Source organism: Heptranchias perlo, unplaced genomic scaffold (genome assembly GCF_035084215.1).
Source record: "Heptranchias perlo isolate sHepPer1 unplaced genomic scaffold, sHepPer1.hap1 HAP1_SCAFFOLD_55, whole genome shotgun sequence".
Taxonomy (NCBI): domain Eukaryota; kingdom Metazoa; phylum Chordata; class Chondrichthyes; order Hexanchiformes; family Hexanchidae; genus Heptranchias; species Heptranchias perlo.
In genome coordinates this window covers 2,756,346-2,773,336 of record NW_027139570.1, presented here as the reverse complement: position 1 = coordinate 2,773,336, position 16,991 = coordinate 2,756,346, and the positions used below count along the sequence as shown (strand labels likewise).

The 16,991-nt window shown below is 47.0% G+C and overlaps 1 non-coding gene across 1 annotated transcript; it reads right to left on the bottom strand.

Moving 5' to 3' along the window:
* Nucleotides 1-2,256: 2,256 nt before the first annotated feature.
* Nucleotides 2,257-2,329, bottom strand: trnam-cau (transfer RNA methionine (anticodon CAU)). Its single transcript has one exon. It is a non-coding gene; the product is annotated as a tRNA-Met (tRNA).
* Between the last annotated feature and the right edge of the window lie 14,662 nt (nucleotides 2,330-16,991).

Sequence of the window (16,991 nt, the reverse complement as noted above, 5' to 3'; positions counted from 1 at the left end):
GCTTCGAAATTGTGAAATCTAGTTTTAACTCTGTGTATTCTTAAATTTCATGTCGTGATGTATGTTTTGTAATTTAAAAAAATTCGATGAAACCTTCGAGTCATACGGGAAGCGAACTCTACAATCGGCTTATTTATAAACAGACATGTTATCCATTTTTGCACTGGCCGAGGTGACAGACAGCAAGTAGCAGCTCACACTCCCACAGCGCTGCGCTATGAGCAGGTACCAAGTCAGTCTCGGTCATGCCCACACCAGTCCGGGAGTGTCAAAAGGTGCACGGTGAACAATTACCAAAGAGTAGCAGCTTTGCTGCTTCCCTTCGATCGCTCAGCTGGTAGACTGTAATACAGTAACAGATCAAAGTCATCCTTCGGTTACTGGTTCGAAGGAACAAACGTGCTTTTGGAGTAATTAACTCAAGGCCGTTCTCTTAACTTTACAGGCGGCCGACAGCTTAACATGTTGGTGCTGAGGCACAGGAGACCTCTTTTCCTTTGTCAAACCTAAAAGCTTTCTGTGTCTGCCCGAACACGGCTGTTTTGATCGAGCATTTGCCTCTGCTCACCAGCAGGGAGTGCCTTTGAGTAACAACACTTCAAACCGCTTGCAGGCAAAAAATTCTTCCATCAGTCAGTCAGTCAGACAGACAGGGCTCTCGCTGCTCCCTCAAGCTCGGGGCCGCTGTGCCTTTCCTGTGACCTCGTCTGCCTTCCGCAGGCTCGGGTTCTTCGCAGCATCATTCACGATTACTGTGGCTTCCCGTTCTGCTGTTGCTCACTTGCTGATGCTCGATACCACCGATTGAAGCAAAGTATTGATTGTATTCATGGAGGCGGCCAAACCAAGGCAAGATTTATCTGCTGGTCGTGGAGCCGCGTGAGAAGCAGCTACTGTGAAGGGCAATTTACAAGAAACAACCTCAAATATGGAATAAACATGCAGTAGAAACATGGATACAGAATTGGCTAAGAGAAAGGAAACTTAGAGTAGTGGTGAACGGTTGTTTTTTCGGACTGGAGGGAGGTGTTCAGTGGTGTTCACCAGGGGTCAGTGCGAGGACCATTGCTTGTCTTGATATATATTAATGGCTTGTACAGTGTACAATTTCCAAATTTGCAGATGACACAAAACCTGGAAGGGTAGTAAACAGTGAGGAGGATAGTGATATACTTCAAGAGGATATCGACACGCTGGTGGATTGGGCGGACATGTGGCAGATGAAAATTAACGCAGAAAAATGCAAAGTGATGCATTTCGGTCGGAATAACGAGGAGAGGCAATATTAACTAGAGGGCACAACTCTAAAAGGGGTACAGGAGCAGGGAGATTTTGGGGGTATATGTGCACAAATTGTTGAATGAGGCAGGGCAGGTTGAGAAAGCGATTAAAAAGCATATGGGATCCTGGGCTTGAAAATAGACAACAAAAGAATGAAAGTCACAATGAACCTTTATAAAACACTGGTTCGGCCATAACTGGAGTATTGTATCGACTTCTGGGCACCGCATTTTAGGAAAGATGTGACGGCCTTAGAGAGGGTGCAGAAGAGATTTACTACAATGATTCCAGGGATGAGGGACTTTCGTTACGTGGATAGACTGGAGAAGCTGGGTATGTTCGCCTTGGAACAGAGAGGGTTGCGAGGAGATCTGATAGAGATTTTCAAAACCATGAAGGGTCCAGACACAGCATATAGAGAGAAACAGTTCCCATTGGCGGAAGGTTCAAGGGGCAGAAGGCATAGATTTCAGGTGATTGGCAAAAGAACCAAAGGTGACATGAGGAAAAACGTTTGTACACAGGGAGTGGTTAGGATCTGGAATGCACTGCCCGAGGGGGTGATTCAATCATGGAAAGGCAAAAATTGGAAGGGCTACGTGGATGGGTTGGGGGAGTTGAACGAGCTGGATTGCTCTTGCATGGACCCGGAGCGGACTCGATGGGTCGAATGGCCTCCTTTCGTGCTGTAATCATTCCATGATTCTGGTCGAGTGCTCTCTGAGCACGTGAGAGTTAGCAGGATCGATTCTTGCATTCTCCACTCACCTTTTGACTTGGGTCAATTGTCCAGAAACAAAAGTGGCGTCAGTTTTCAGCGAGCCCATGGTCCATGTACTTCTTAAGCTTCACTGCGTGCTACGGTACAGAGAGGTCAAGGGGCAGCAAATCTATTGGTGTGCTGCAGGAAGCAAAAATTCTTGATTTTGGTTTTATGGAAAGATGAGGTCAGAGAGGGAAAGAAAAGTTTTGTGATGCCTTCTCTGAGGATCGAACTCAGGACCTTCAGATTATGAGCCTGACGCGCTGTCTACTGCGCTAAGAAGGCACTTGATAACGCACTCGCCAGGCAGCATTACCAAATAGGACAGTTTGCAAGTTTTAAAGTCATAAACTGATCGACAGTTTGCAAAAACCATCCATCCAGGTCGAAATTGAACCAACAAACATCTGAATCCTGATCAGACACGTTATCCATTGCTCCACTGGCCGGGCAAGTAGCAGCTCACACTCCCACAGCGCTACGGTATGAGCAGGTACCGAGTCAGTCTCGGTCATGCACACTTGACTCCACAAGTCCGGGAGTGTCAAAAGGCGCACAGTGAACAATCACCAAAGAGAGGGACCTTTGCTGCTTCCCTTCGATCGCTCAGCTGGTCGTGCGGAAAACATGTCGAGATAAAAACTTGAAAGCAAAATCGCTATAAAATCATTGGTTTGACTCCGGCTCAAAATAATAAACGTGCTTTTGGAGTCAGCGGTATTGAGCTCAAGGCTGCTTTCTTAACTTTACAGACTGCTTCCTGCTTAAAATGTTGGCGCTTTTCCTTTCTCAAACCTTAATGCTTTCGGTGTCTGTCCGAACACAGCTGTTTTGCTCGAGCATTTGCCTCTGCTCACCAGCAGGGAGCGCCTTTGAGCAACAACACGTCAAACCGCACGAACTTTCAGATAAAAAAAAATACTTCTCTCAGTCAGTCGGACAGGTCTCTCGCTGCTCAGAGGATTACCTTTGAGCATCAATTCTTTTCATTTTCAAAATATACTTCATTTCATAAAATTTAAGGATACATACAGTTCAGTGTAAAAGTCGCAATTTCAATTCAAAACAATACAAAACAGATCGCACACACAATGATCCCATTATTTCAATACAAAACACACTACATATCTTATAACACATTCTGTATAATAAAGGGTGGGATGACTTCATACAGTAGCCTTTCCCCTTGGAGTGTGCCAGTAGGCAACACTCAGTCGTGGACAGCTCCCTCAGGTTGAAAATCAGCAGGTTTCGGGAGGACCAAAAGGCCTCCTTCACCGAGTTGATGGTCTTCCAGCAGCAGTTGATATCTGTCTCGGTGTGTGTCCTGGGGAACAATCCGTAGAGCACAGCGTCCTGTGTTACCGAGGTGTTGGGGATGAACTGGGACAGATACCAACGTATCTCTCTCCACACATTCTGCGTGAAGGTCCAGTCCACCAGGAGACGGACGATGGTCTCATCCCCGTTGCAGCCTTGAAGGCAGCTCGAGGTGGTGCTGAGATTCCGTGCGTGTTGGAATGACTGCACTGGGAGGGCCCTTTTCACCACCATCCAGGCTACATCCCGGTGCCTGTTGGTCAGTTCCGGCGACGAGACGTTCTGCCAAATGGCTTCAACCATCTGGGCGGGAAACTGCCCGATCGGATCCACCCTCTCCTTTTCCTGCAGGACCCCCAGAACGACCACTGTCGGACGGCCTTGTGGTCGAAGTGGTTCCTCCTCAGGAACTGCTCCACCTGAGACAGTGGTGGGGAACGGCCAGCATGACCAGACCCAGTTTTCTCAGTGTATTTGACAGGTCGAACCTCAGCACGTATTGGGACTTGGTGTTTGCGTACCGGGGCTCTACACACATCCGGAAGCAACCACACACAAGTGGCCATCAGGATCAGGGCACCATTTTTTGACGCTCCTCCCCACCGCCCCCCCCCCCCCCCCACTTTGTCTCGGGGCTTGAACATGGTGTCCCTGTGGACACATTCTACCTTGGACCTCCAGACAAAGTGGAAGATATCTCGGGTGACTGTGGTGATGGAGCTGTGGGGAATGGGCCAGACCTGGGCCACGTGGAGCAAAACTGCGAGTACTCACACTTCATCACCAGGTTCCAACCAGTAATGGATAGAGAGCGTCCCCCCAACATACCAAGCTTCTGTTTATCCATGGCGACCCGCTCCTCCCATTTCTTGGTGAAGGCCTGGGGCCCTCGAACCAGATCGCCAACACCATCAGGACCTGACGATGAAGGGGATAAAGGATTGGGTCTCCCACCTGCCCTAGAACATGGCCTCACCCTTACTGCGGTTCACTCTCGACCCCGAAGCTTGCTCAAAACGATTGCAGATGTCCATCAGTCTTTGAACCGAGTGCTGATCGGAGCAAAAGACGGTGACGTCATCCATGTAGAGGGAAGCCTTAACCTGACAGCCTCCACTGCCTGGGATCGTCATCCCCCTGATACCTGTATCCTTTCTGATGGACGCAGCAAATGGCTTGACACAACACATGAACAAGACCGTGGAGAGAGGACAGCCCTGCCTGACTCCAGATCTGATCGGGAATCTCTTCGACTCCCGCCCATTGATTAGGACAGTGCAATGGATGTCCGTGTAGAGCAGTGGGATCCAATCGCGGATTCCCTCCCCAAACCCCATTTTGGATAGCACATCAATCATGTATGCATGGGATATTCTGTCGAAGGCCTTATCCTGGTCCAGGCTGGTGAGGCAGGTGTTCACCCCTCTGTTCTGCACGTAGGCGATCGTATCCCTGAGCAGCACAAGGATATCAGAGAACTTCCTGCCGGGTACAGTACAGATCTGATCAGGGGGAATCACCCGCTCCAGAACAGACTCGAGCCTGTTGGCGATGGCCTTCGACAGAATCTTGTAGTTGGCATTTAGCAAGGAAATGGGTCACCAATTTTTGATTTCTTCCCTCTCCCCTTTCTCCTTGTAGATGAGGGTGATGATGCCTTTCCTCATGGACTCTGACATGCTGCCAGCCAGAAGCATACCCCCGTACACATCCAATAGGTCTGGGCCTATCCAGTCCCACAGAGCCGAGTACAACTCATCCGGTAAACCATCGCTCCCCGAAGTTCTACTCTTCTCGAAGGACTGGACGGCCTTTGTCAGCGCGTCCAAGGTCTGTGGTCGATCCAGGCTCTCTCAGTCGCTGTCCTCTAAGACCTCCGTGACAGAGGACAGGAAGGATTTAGAGGCCGTGCTGTCTCTGGGCTTTGCATCATACAGTCCGGCATAAAAGGACTTGCTGATCCTCAGTATGTCGGTCTGTGAAGGCGTCACCGAGCCCTCTTCCTCCTTCAGGCTGCTGATCATCAGAGGTCTCGCTGTGCAGCTTCTGGAAGAAGAAGCGCGAGCTCTTCTCGCCCTGCCCCACGGAGCGGACTCTGGACCGAAAGGTGATCTTCGAGGCCTCGGGAATGAAGAGTGAGACTTTCTGGCTCTTTACCTCCCTGAGTTCCTCCCCGACATCGATCCCCATCGACTGCAGCTGGAGCAGATCCTGCATGCTTTTCTGGAGCTGGGACAATTTCCTTTGCCTCTCTCTCTCTCGTCCCTTTAACTGGGCGGGTCAAACCGTGAGATCACAGGGTGAGGTCCCTTTAACTGGACAGGTCAAACCGTGAGATCACAGGGTGCGGCCCCTATAACTGGACAGGGCAAACCGGGTGATCACAGGATGAGTTCCCTTTAACTCGAGGTGTCACACCATGAGATCTCAGGGTGAAGCCTCTTTAACTGGACGGGTGACACCGTGAGATCACAGGATGAGGCTCTTTTCACTGGACGGGTAAAACTTTGAGATCTCAGGGTAAGGCCACGTTAAGTGGGCGCGTCACAACGTGAGATCACAGGGTGAGGCCCCTTTAACGACGGGTCACACCGTGAGATTTCCGGGTGCGACTTCTTTAACTGGATGGGTCACACTGATGAACTCGATTCTTTTCCCTCAGTCTGGTTCAGCAAATTCTGTGTCGAATACACCGTTGCGGTTCAACAATAACTTTATTAGAGTCGAACTTGGAACTTGGTCTGCAGCATTGATCTGGAGTCCCGATAGAGTCCCACCTATGCTGGCAGAACAAGACAAAGAACATACAGAAAATACACACGTTTATACAATTCAATAGGGGTTGGAACATTGTTAGCATGAGGGTCAATACCAATCATAAACCTGGCAAAGGTTGGCCATGAGGGGTTACCTCACTACAGGCCAATCATGGACAATACAGTTAGCTGATCACGCCGCAGTGACAGACATAGATGAATGTCTCTTCAACTCCTAGCTTGGAATGTTTTCCCCCAATCATCCCACATCCTTATCAGCTAACCTGGAATGGTCTCTGGCTTCACTAAGCTCATTATTTCTATTGATCACCCAGCTGCACAGAGACACCTACACCAAACTCCCTACTCCCTAATGGCAACATGTCAATGATGAGCATAAGCAGACCCCAACATCTAACGAGTTACTCATCTCACTATTAGCCTTGAAGGGGCCCATTGTTCTAACCTAGGCAGCTTCTAATTAACCCTTGCTTGTCCTATTACTACTTTTCTACTTTGCCACTTAGACATTCTCATTCTATACTTTACCACTCATACATTCTCATTCTTTGCCACTTAGACATTCTCATTCGTTAGACATTCTCATTCCCCCCTTTTATCATTTTATGATAACTAATCGTTGTCCACTCAGCAATTCTGTCTTGCCGAGCCTATTGGATTCTTCATCAACATCATACCTTACTACATGCTCGGTTTCCTTCTTGTCACATACTTTGACTTGTCTGATAACTAGCATCTTTGGGATCCTGCGATTTGTCTACCGTACCGTGGATTTTGATGGGAACAACAATTATGGCGAAAATAAGTATTGCTGCAATCAGAATAACTAATCCATGCATTAGATACGATTCCAATGAGCCACTGAAAAGCCAGTCTAATGAATCTTCCCCCAAGGAACCTTCAAATCTTAGATAGTAAAAAATATCCATAGGGGCTAACCCATTATGCTTTCTCGCTTGGTTAAATCTCAAGTACCGATCGTGCCTCTGTGTATCTCTCTCTTGTTGACACAATTCAGGGGACCTTTCTCCTTCACGTTTACAGACATAATCATATTTGCACTCAGTCCAATGACAGGGTAAGGCACCATCTGATCGACCTCCCATCTCTAGTGTACGGTGGGGCTGCCTCAGGAGCCCGGTACAGTTGCCTATACGGGTGACGTTCCATCTTCCGAATCCCTCTGGATCATCGTTGTTGCACCGAAGTACGTCTGCTTGACATAGGTGGTGTATGAGCATAGACTGGTCCCGCCGACATGTTCTCTGTTTGGTCACTCCCAGGGTCAGCAAGAGTCCAAGGCAGAAGATCCAAGGCAAGACTTCCATGGCTGGTCACGATACCTGTAAAGGGAAGATTTCTTAAGAGAAAAGAGAAGTTAGCATTTTAAATTTGACTGATAGTTTTACAGTGGTGGAGGTGAACCCACGCACTCTTCCCCTCTACCTTCACAGCGGTATGGGTGGTGAGTAAGACCTGGTAGGGCCCCTCCCAACGAGGTTCCAGTCCTTTCCTTGTCCAATTCCTGATTAACACGTACGTTCCAGGTTCGATTTCAGACGGACTGGCTACAGGAGGAAGTTCGACGTAGGCAGCTCGTACCCGAGAATGGAGGCTTCTCAATGCCTTAGTTAATGATAAAATATAGTTCGTCATTTTTGTTGTCATGTGGTGAAAGTGGACGGTTTTCGGAACATTTTGATTCCACGGGGTCTTGAGGGGTTTCCCATATATAATTTCAGCAGGACTTAACCGTGCTATCCCAGCTGGGGTAGTACGTATCTGAAATAAGGCTACAGCAAGAATTTTGAGCCAAGTCGTACCAGTTTCTGCCTGCAGTTTAGCCAGTTTATTTTTCAAAGTCTGATTAGCTCGTTCAACCAACCCAGCGGCTTGTGGTCTGTAAGCACAATGTAGCTGCTGTTTAATGCCCATCTGGATGCAGAATTCCTTGTTCACCTGACCATCAAAATGAGGGCCGTTATCGGAACTCAATTGATTTGGAATTCCGTACCTAGGGATGATCTCTTTCATCAGAACTTTTACAACAGTGGAGGCTTTGTTATCCGTTTTCGGATAGGCCTCTATCCATTTACTAAATACATCAACAATGACTAAAACATATTTATAACCCTGACATCTTTCCAACTCAATGTAGTCCATTTGGAGGGTCTCAAAGCGACCTTCCGGCAAAGGGGTCTTTCCCCATTCGCAAGGCGCTCCCTTTCCAGGGTTGTGTTGTTGACAAATGAGGCAACGACTGCTGATGCTCTGGGCTAGGGCTTGCAACCTAGGATGCCACCATGTAGCCAGCAGTGTATCACTAGTAGCCTTGGCACAACAATGAGTTGCAAAGCGTACACATTCAATAACCCATAATGCTAATTCATCTGGCATACAAGTCTGCCCCGCAGGGGTAACCCACAATTTAGACACACAGTCATAAGTACAACCAAGTTGTTTCCACAATTGCTTATCACAGTCAGGAGCGTGCTCCTGTAAGTTAATGACGCCTTGGATGGTTGGCATTGGCTTTTCAGAGGGAGACTTGCTTTTGTTTGAGCTTTTAGTCTAACTCATCATTCTAGGGACAACCACCCTCTGTGTCTGGGACGCTTCCTTAGCTTCCTGATCAGCATATCTATTCCCTATATCTACTGGGGTCTGTCCTGTCGTGTGGGCGGAGCATTTTATAACTGAGATCTCTCTTGGTAGCATAAGGGCTTGTAACAAATCTGAGACTAACTTCTGATAGGAAATCTGCGTACCTGCAGAAGTCAGAAACCCTCTGTTTTTCCATAACTGTCCAAAATCGTGAACTACCCCGAAAGCGTATCTGGAATCTGTATACACATTAACCCTTTGGTCTTTTCCGAGGACACAAGCTCTTATCAGTGCAAACAGTTCCGCTTGTTGGGCAGAATATGGAAATTCAAAAGCAGCAGATTCGACAGTTTTACCGTCCTGGTCCACTATTGCATATCCTGAAAGTTTCTCCCCAAAGGAACCAATAGAGGCACTCCCATCTACATACATAGTTATGTCCGGATCTTTTATTGGGATATCAGACAGATCGTCTCTGACAGAAGTGTCTTCCTTAATTAAAGATAAACAATCGTGTCCTGGGTCAGTATGTTCAAGGGGTGGCTCTGTGAGAAAACATGCTGGATTGATGGTAGTACAATGTTTAAATCGCAGATTGGGATTATTCAGCAGATATATCTCATACTTATTCTGTCGAGCCATGGTAAGATGTTGAGTCTGCAGCTGGCCTAATAATACAGTTACCGAGTGTGAACTGTATACAGTGATGTCCTGTTGTAAAGTCAGATTAGCAGCCGACTGCAGGCTTTTGTAAATGGCCGTTAAAATCTGAGTACAAACTGGATGTCCCAGTGCCACCGGGTCTAGTTTCGAAGAGTAGTACGCTACCGGTCTATGCTTGTTTCCATGTTTTTGAGTTAAAACAGCAGTCGAGCAATCAGTGAGGATAGTACAGTACAACTGAAATGGTCTGTCATACAGCGGTCTCCCCAATGCGGGTGCTTGTGACAAAGCTTCCTTTAATCTCTTAAATGCCCCTAAGGCGTCAGAATCTAGTTGAAATTTGCCCTCTAAGCTGGTATACGGAGTTAATAATTTAGTGTCCAAAGCAATGTTAGGGATCCACTGTCTGCAATAGTTTACCATTCCCATCCACTGCCGAACCTCCTTTGCAGTGTGAGGTACATGGAATGGACAGATTGGTTCAATACTGCCTCTTTCTTAGCTCTGCTCAGTTGCTGAGAGCATGATACCAAGAAACTTAACCCTCTGTTGGCCCACCAGTACTTTCGACTGGGATACTATGTATCCTAGTGAGGATAAGTGATTTAGCAGTTGGGCAGTGTCTTCCCGGTTACTCTGCTCATCATGGCTGGCTATCAACAGATCATCGACATACTGGACTAGCGCAGACCCTTGTTTCAAAGTCAATGTCTGTAATTGTTCCTGTAAGCATCTAGAAAATAACGTTGGGGAGTTAACGAAGCCTTGTGGCAGTCGGGTCCAAGTATATTGCTGTCCCTTGTAAGTGAAGGCAAAAAGATACTGGCTAGATGGGTCTAGCGGTAAGGCGAAAAAGGCGTGTTGAAGATCGACTACTGCAAAGACTTTGGCTGTTGCAGGAACTTGAGCCAGAATGTGAGTTGGATTGGGCACTAGAGCGTGCAGCGGCTGTACAATGGCATTGATTGATCGCAAATCCTGTACTAATCTGTACTGGTCTGGCTTGCCTGGCTTTGGAACTGCCAGTATCGGCGTGTTACACGGGGACTGACATTTAATCAAAATACCTTGCTTTAATAATCCAGCGATCAGTTTGTCAATGCTTGGTATTGCCTGTTGCTTTAGTGGGTATAGTCGAATAGAGGGTAATACCACATTGTCCTGCAGAGCGATATGAATAGGAGTCATTTTAACACATCCGACCTGTGTGGGATCCTCTGCCCACACTTGTGGATTGACGTATTCTGGTTTTTCATTGCCCACATGGTGGCACAATTGTGCCCTGTTAACCCTTGGTGTCAGGTAAAACAGAATCGTCCGGCCGCATGACTGGGTCTGTTTCTGTCGGTTATCTGGATCAGCTTGTTCGACTGCACGTTTTACCATGGGTCCTAAATCTTTCGCATGATACGGGTAATTCACTTCCCGGGTGATATGTGGGACTCCCTTTATTTCAAAGTATCCTGGATCCCATCCCATTGTCTTCGCAGCACCCCGAGTGATGTAACCTGTAATAGGTGCTTCCTTCCACAACTCGGAGGGGATCTCAACATACTCTGCTCTCCCTTCTGGTCCTGTAACCATAGCTCGACGGTAACTTCCCATTCCGTTCCTGCATAGCTTTGGTAAAAGTCCTTCAATTCCTTATTTCTCCCACTCCTATCGTAAGCCAGGTTTACATGAAGGGAACCCTCATCTTTGAAGTCTAGAGACCACCATTGTGGGGTGATGGAAACATAACACTGCATTTTAGGGGCCCATGGTTTCACAGTCAGTCCTTCGTCCCCGCACTCAATGCTCAGGCGGAATGCACATAGCAAGTCTCTTGCCATGAGGTTACAGTCTAGTCCACTTATAATTACAAATTGGTGTTTTATTGACTCATTTCCAAATTGTACTTCCACTGGTTCAGATATCGGGTATTGGCTCACTTGTCCCTGAAAACCAGACAGACTCTGTTTTTCCCCGGACTCAGGGAGATTGAGTTCCGATCGGACAGATGACATGGTTGCTCCGGTGTCTACTAAGAATGTATGTGGGTTTCCTTCGATCATTAATGACAGAACGGGCTCCTGCTCTGACTGGATCCCGTTTACCACAAGGTTAGCTAGTCAATACTGGGGGAACGGATTGTTTTGGGAAAAGTCCGGAAATCTTCCTCGTCCTCGATTCCCTTGCCAACCTCCTCTTCGCTGCCCTTGCATATGGCCCCATTTTCCCTGTCTACGGGAGGGACATTGCTTGCTCCAGTGGCCTGGCTGACCACAATTAAAACAGGCATCTGACCCTGTTTTTCTCCCCCCTCCTCCTCTTACTTCAAAATCACGTCTCGGGGGAACGTAGGGTGGGCCGTAATTAGGAGCGGTTGGTCCATTAGGGTGTGTAATGTATCCATTCCCTTCTCCATCAACCCATCCTGGGACACAATACTGAGGCTCCATCTGATATCCTGTTCTGTCTGGGGTGTGTTTCGGCTCTTCCTTTTTTACCACATACTCAGTTTTGACTCTAACCTGGGCTTGACCTTCCTGGTGCTTATTATCCATCCAGTAGTATTTCACTGCCCTATCCATCTGATTGGGAGTATTCTCTGACCAGTTCATATTATTAGTCTTAATTGCTTGAGCAACCTGAGTCGGCAGGCAGTTCAGTAGTGTAGCGCAGTACAGTGGTGAGTTTCTTCCCTCACGGTATGCTACAGCTCCTGACTGATTCTGGTATATTTCAGAGAATCTTTCCAAATATTCGTCTGCTCCCTCGCCCTTTTTAGGCCTGGTGTCTAAGATCTTATTTAGGTCAATTGGTTTTTGTAGGGTGGTGGTCAAGGCGTTGAGTATAGACTGTTCGCGATCACCATTCTGTGCCTGAGCGTTTGCCAATTCAGTATAATTCGCATACTATATGTGACCCAAAAACCGAATGCGTTCAGCAGGGGTTAAAATTTGCTGCACTAATGCCCACAAGTCTCTTGGTTCTGCATTATAAACGGAAATGGGAGTCCGAAGAAAGTCTACAAACCGGGTAGGTGATTTCTTTCTATCCGGCATCCCGGCGAGAATGACCTTCATCTCGTGGGGTCTCCAGGGACAGTACACATTTATCAATTGGGGGTTGCCGGGTGCTCCGACTTTAGCCAGGTCATAGGCGGGATTAGGCACCTGTTTCATCGGTAACTGACGAGGGGTCGATTCATACCTAACTAGTGTCTCAGTACGAGGTTCTGAGTCTAGTGATGTCAAGTCGTCTCCTGCTGCTCCACTGTCTATGTCTCTAAGTTCCTGACTGTCCAGTCTCTGATCTCTCTGCTTTCTAAAACTAAGTGGGCTGGCTGAGAATTTAAATGTTGGAGCCAATAATTCCGTAGTTTTACTTCTGGTACGGGAGGAGACCGGGGAGACAATTTGAGGTCTTATCGCAGGGGTTTGAACAGCCAGTTCCGTCGGCACCGAAGGATAGAGATTACCGTACTCAGGAGGGGCATTAGGACCCTGGGGAGCTACACGGGACCAACAATTCCACTCATCCAAATCATCATCGTCTTCCTCAGCCAAGCAAAGGCCAATCATTGGATTACGTAATCCACTTTTATCAAGCCCTTTTGGCTCACCCGAAGTCTTTTCAGACTTCTGTTTAGAGTGTCTCTCATTTTTACATTCTCCTTTTAGGACCTCTACAGACTGCTCCCTCAGTGAGTGTTATTCCTAACTTCAACGCGTTATCTTGCCAACTTGCTAATACCGAAGCTTCTTTCAATTCTTCACAGTACTGTCTCCATAAAGCAATTAACCCTTTGGCTGGTTTAGCTGCATTATTTTTCCAAATTACTTCCTCTGCTTTTATGGCAGTATCTAGGTCTTTAGTTCCTCCCAATGGCCATTGAACATTTCCCAGTCTTTTATTCAACCCGCCTGACAATTGTCTAAATTGTTTTGCCTTGTCTGGATATTTTTCACACAAAATCTGTAAGGCACTGCCGGGTTCTGCAGTGACATCCAGACAATTACCCATTTTATCTCTCGTTTCCCTTACGCTTAATCAACTAGTTAACACAACCGTATTATCGCCCCCCAGTCGCTTACTGGATTTAATTATGGTCCTGACCGCTTGTGCGTCACAATCCGAAGTGCCCTTGGTGTCTGCGCCCACTTCAGGGTCCTGACCTTCGCGTGGGGGATCTCCCCTCTTAACAACCAGTCTAAGGCTGAGCGTGTGACATCGGCACTTCCTTCTGTAGTCGGTCAGCACAAGCAATCAGTTCCTGTTTATACCCACTCCCCAAGTATTCGACGTTCTGGTTTATACCCAATCACCAGAGACTCGAACACTAACTCTTAGTGATATTGATCACTGACCCACCGTGTTCCAAGGTCCTGTTTATATCCAATTATCAGGAACTCGAACCTGGTGATATTTTGATCACTAACGCACCGTATTCGAAATTCCTGTTTATATCCAGTTACCAGGAACTCGAACCTTGAATTTCAGTGATAATTTTGATCACCGACCTAAGTTTAATTACTCCCTCAGCACGTATGCTGACCCTCAGCCGAAGCTGACCCTCAGCACTTATGCTGACCCTCAGCCGAAGCTGACCCTCAGCACTTCTGCTGACCCTCAGCCGAAGCTGACCCTCTGCACTTATGCTGACCCTCAGCCGAAGCTGACCCTCAGCCGAAGCTGACACTCAGTGATGTCGAATCACTGACCTATCTCGGTGAGGGGCACAGATAGGATGGATACTAAGGAGCTCTTTCCCTTCGTTGAGGGTTCTATAACAAGGGGGCATAGATTCAAGGTAAAAGGCGGGAGGTTTAGAGGGGATTTGAGAAAGAACTTTTTCACCCAGAGGGTGGTTGGAGTCTGGAACTCACTGCCTGAAAGGGTTGTGGAGGCAGGAACCCTCACAACATTCAAGAAGCATTTGGATGAGCACTTGAAATGCCATAGCATACAAGGCTACGGACCAAATGCTGGAATATGGGATTAGAGTAGACAGGGCTGATGGCCGGCGCGGACACGATGGGCCGAAGGGCCTCTATCCGTGCTGTATAACTCTATGACTCTATGACTCTATGACTCTATTCGCCAGACTGACCTGAATCTCGTAAGGACGCCACACGAGTGCTAGCGAGTGGACGATTCGTCGTCAGACTTAACAGATTCAGGAAAGCCGAAGTGGTAAAAGAAAGCTTTACTCACCCCGGGGGCGCCTGCTCCTTCATCCGTGTCCGAGACAATCCGCCTCTTACTCCGCGAACTCTCGGTGATCGACCGTTGAGATCCTGCCGACTACGCCAAATGATGAACTCGATTCTTTTCCCTCAGTCTGGTTCAGCAAATTCGGAGTCGAACACACCGTTGCGGTTCAACAATAACTTTATTAGAGTCGAACTTGGAACTTGGTCTGCAGCATTGATCTGGACTCCCGATAGAGTCCCACCTATGCTGGCAGAACAAGACAAAGAACATACAGAAAATACACACGTTTATACAATTCAATAGGGGTTGGAACATTTTTACCAATCATAAGCCTGGCAAAGGTTGGCCATGAGGGGTTACCTCACTACAGGCCAATCATGAACAATACAGTTAGCTGATCACGCCGCAGTGACAGACATAGATGAATGTCTCTTCATCTCCTAGCTTGGAATGTTTTCCCCCAATCATCCCACATCCTTATCAGCTAATCTGGAATGGTCTCTGGCTTCACTAAGCTCATTATTTCTATTGATCACCCAGCTGCACAGAGACACCGACACCAAACTCCCTACTCCCGAATGGCAACATGTCAATGATGAGCAGAAGCAGACCCCAACATCTAACGAGTTACTGATCTCACTATTAACCTTGAAGGGGCCCATTGTTCTAACCTAGGCAGCTTCTAATTAACCCTTGCTTGTCCTATTACTATTTTTCTACTTTGCCACTGAGACATTCTCATTCTATACTTTGCCACTTATACATTCTCATACTTTTGCCACTTAGACGTCCTCATTCGTTCGACATTCTCAAACACACAGCCTTTTGATCTGGAGTCAGACCCTTGCGCCACGCACTCTGAAGACAGGATCCGAGATGCTATTATCAATATGAATGCTTCTCAAACACCGTTTCATTTATCCCACCTTGGTCAAATCTCCGCCAGGTCTCACCGGGTGTGAGACAGTATTGGAAGCAGCCTTCACCCCCAATATCACGCTGGCTTTCATCGCCTGCTCTCAGCGGACTGCATTAACAAGGCTGGGAGAAATGGACTCTGTTCACATTATTCAGCAAATTGAATCGTTAAACATTTAATCATTTTTAATTGGATCAAGGTTTACAAAATGCTTTCGCCCAGTTTCGAACCGGAGACATTTTATGTATTAGGCGAATGCAATTACCACTATACTAGAGAAACGTGATGATTGAAGTTCCGTGTTAGGGATATAACCCCTCAGCCAAACTAATTTCCGTATTACTGTCCAGGAGCTCATTTCACAGGGATACATTTACTGCGCTGTATTTCGGAAGGCTGCAGAGAAGGATCGGTGGCGATGGTCAGGCAGGGAATCCCAGAGCATCGCGCCCACACAAACATTTCACTGTTTTTTTCATGTGCCTGATATCCGACGGCAGTGTAAATTATGGCGAATCAGGCAAGCTCAGATGACATTGTTCACAGAGTGTTTTCTTGCAGCCAAATCACACATTAGAAAACTTGAAATGAGATGAAGAGATCGGAGCCATTTAAAGTGCTCCCAGTTACTGAAGATCAGGAATTAAAACATGGCACCGGCTTCAGGGCTATCAGAATGAGGCAATGAATTGTAAAGTGGGAAAAAAGGCGCAACATTCGTCTTTGGGTGGGCTCAAACCTCCAACTTTTACGGTTAATCAGCCAAACGCTTGAACCGATTGCACCACAAAGACTGCCCGCTTCCTGGCCTTGCAAGATACACTAAAGCAGCATATCACCTGGCCAAAGTTTCATGTTGCAGTCAGAGAGAATGCAATTTACCACTATCAGTGTTACTTTTCCAGAAATATAGGATGGGACATTGTTTGTGGAAACATGGAAACGGTCTGGTCTTGCTCATAGCATCGATATCACCACCAACCAGCTTTTGCTGTAACCGGCGCGCCCACCGATGCTTTATTTGTTACCAAGTTGCACTTTGGGAGAGCCTTCGCCACACTGACTGCAGCGGTTCAAGAAGGAGTCTCACCACCACCTTCTCAAGGGCAATTGGGGATGGGCAATAAATGCCGGCCTCGCTAGCGACACCCACAGCCCATGAACGAATAAAAAAATATTAGTTTCAGTTTCTGTATCAGTTTGAGGTGCTGTATTTGATTAAGCTGTTGTATTAGTTTGAGGTACTGTATTAGTTTGAGGTACTTTATTAGTTTGATATGATGTATTACCTTGAGGAATTATATTAGTTTTAGATTCTCTATCCGTTTGTGGTACTGTATTAGTTTGAGATACTGTTTTAATTTGAGAAGCTCTATCAGTTTGAGGTGTTATATTAGGTTGGGGTATCTGTATTGTAAGGAAAGAGTTAGTCTTTACATTGAAGTAATATTAACGTTTAGCTTTT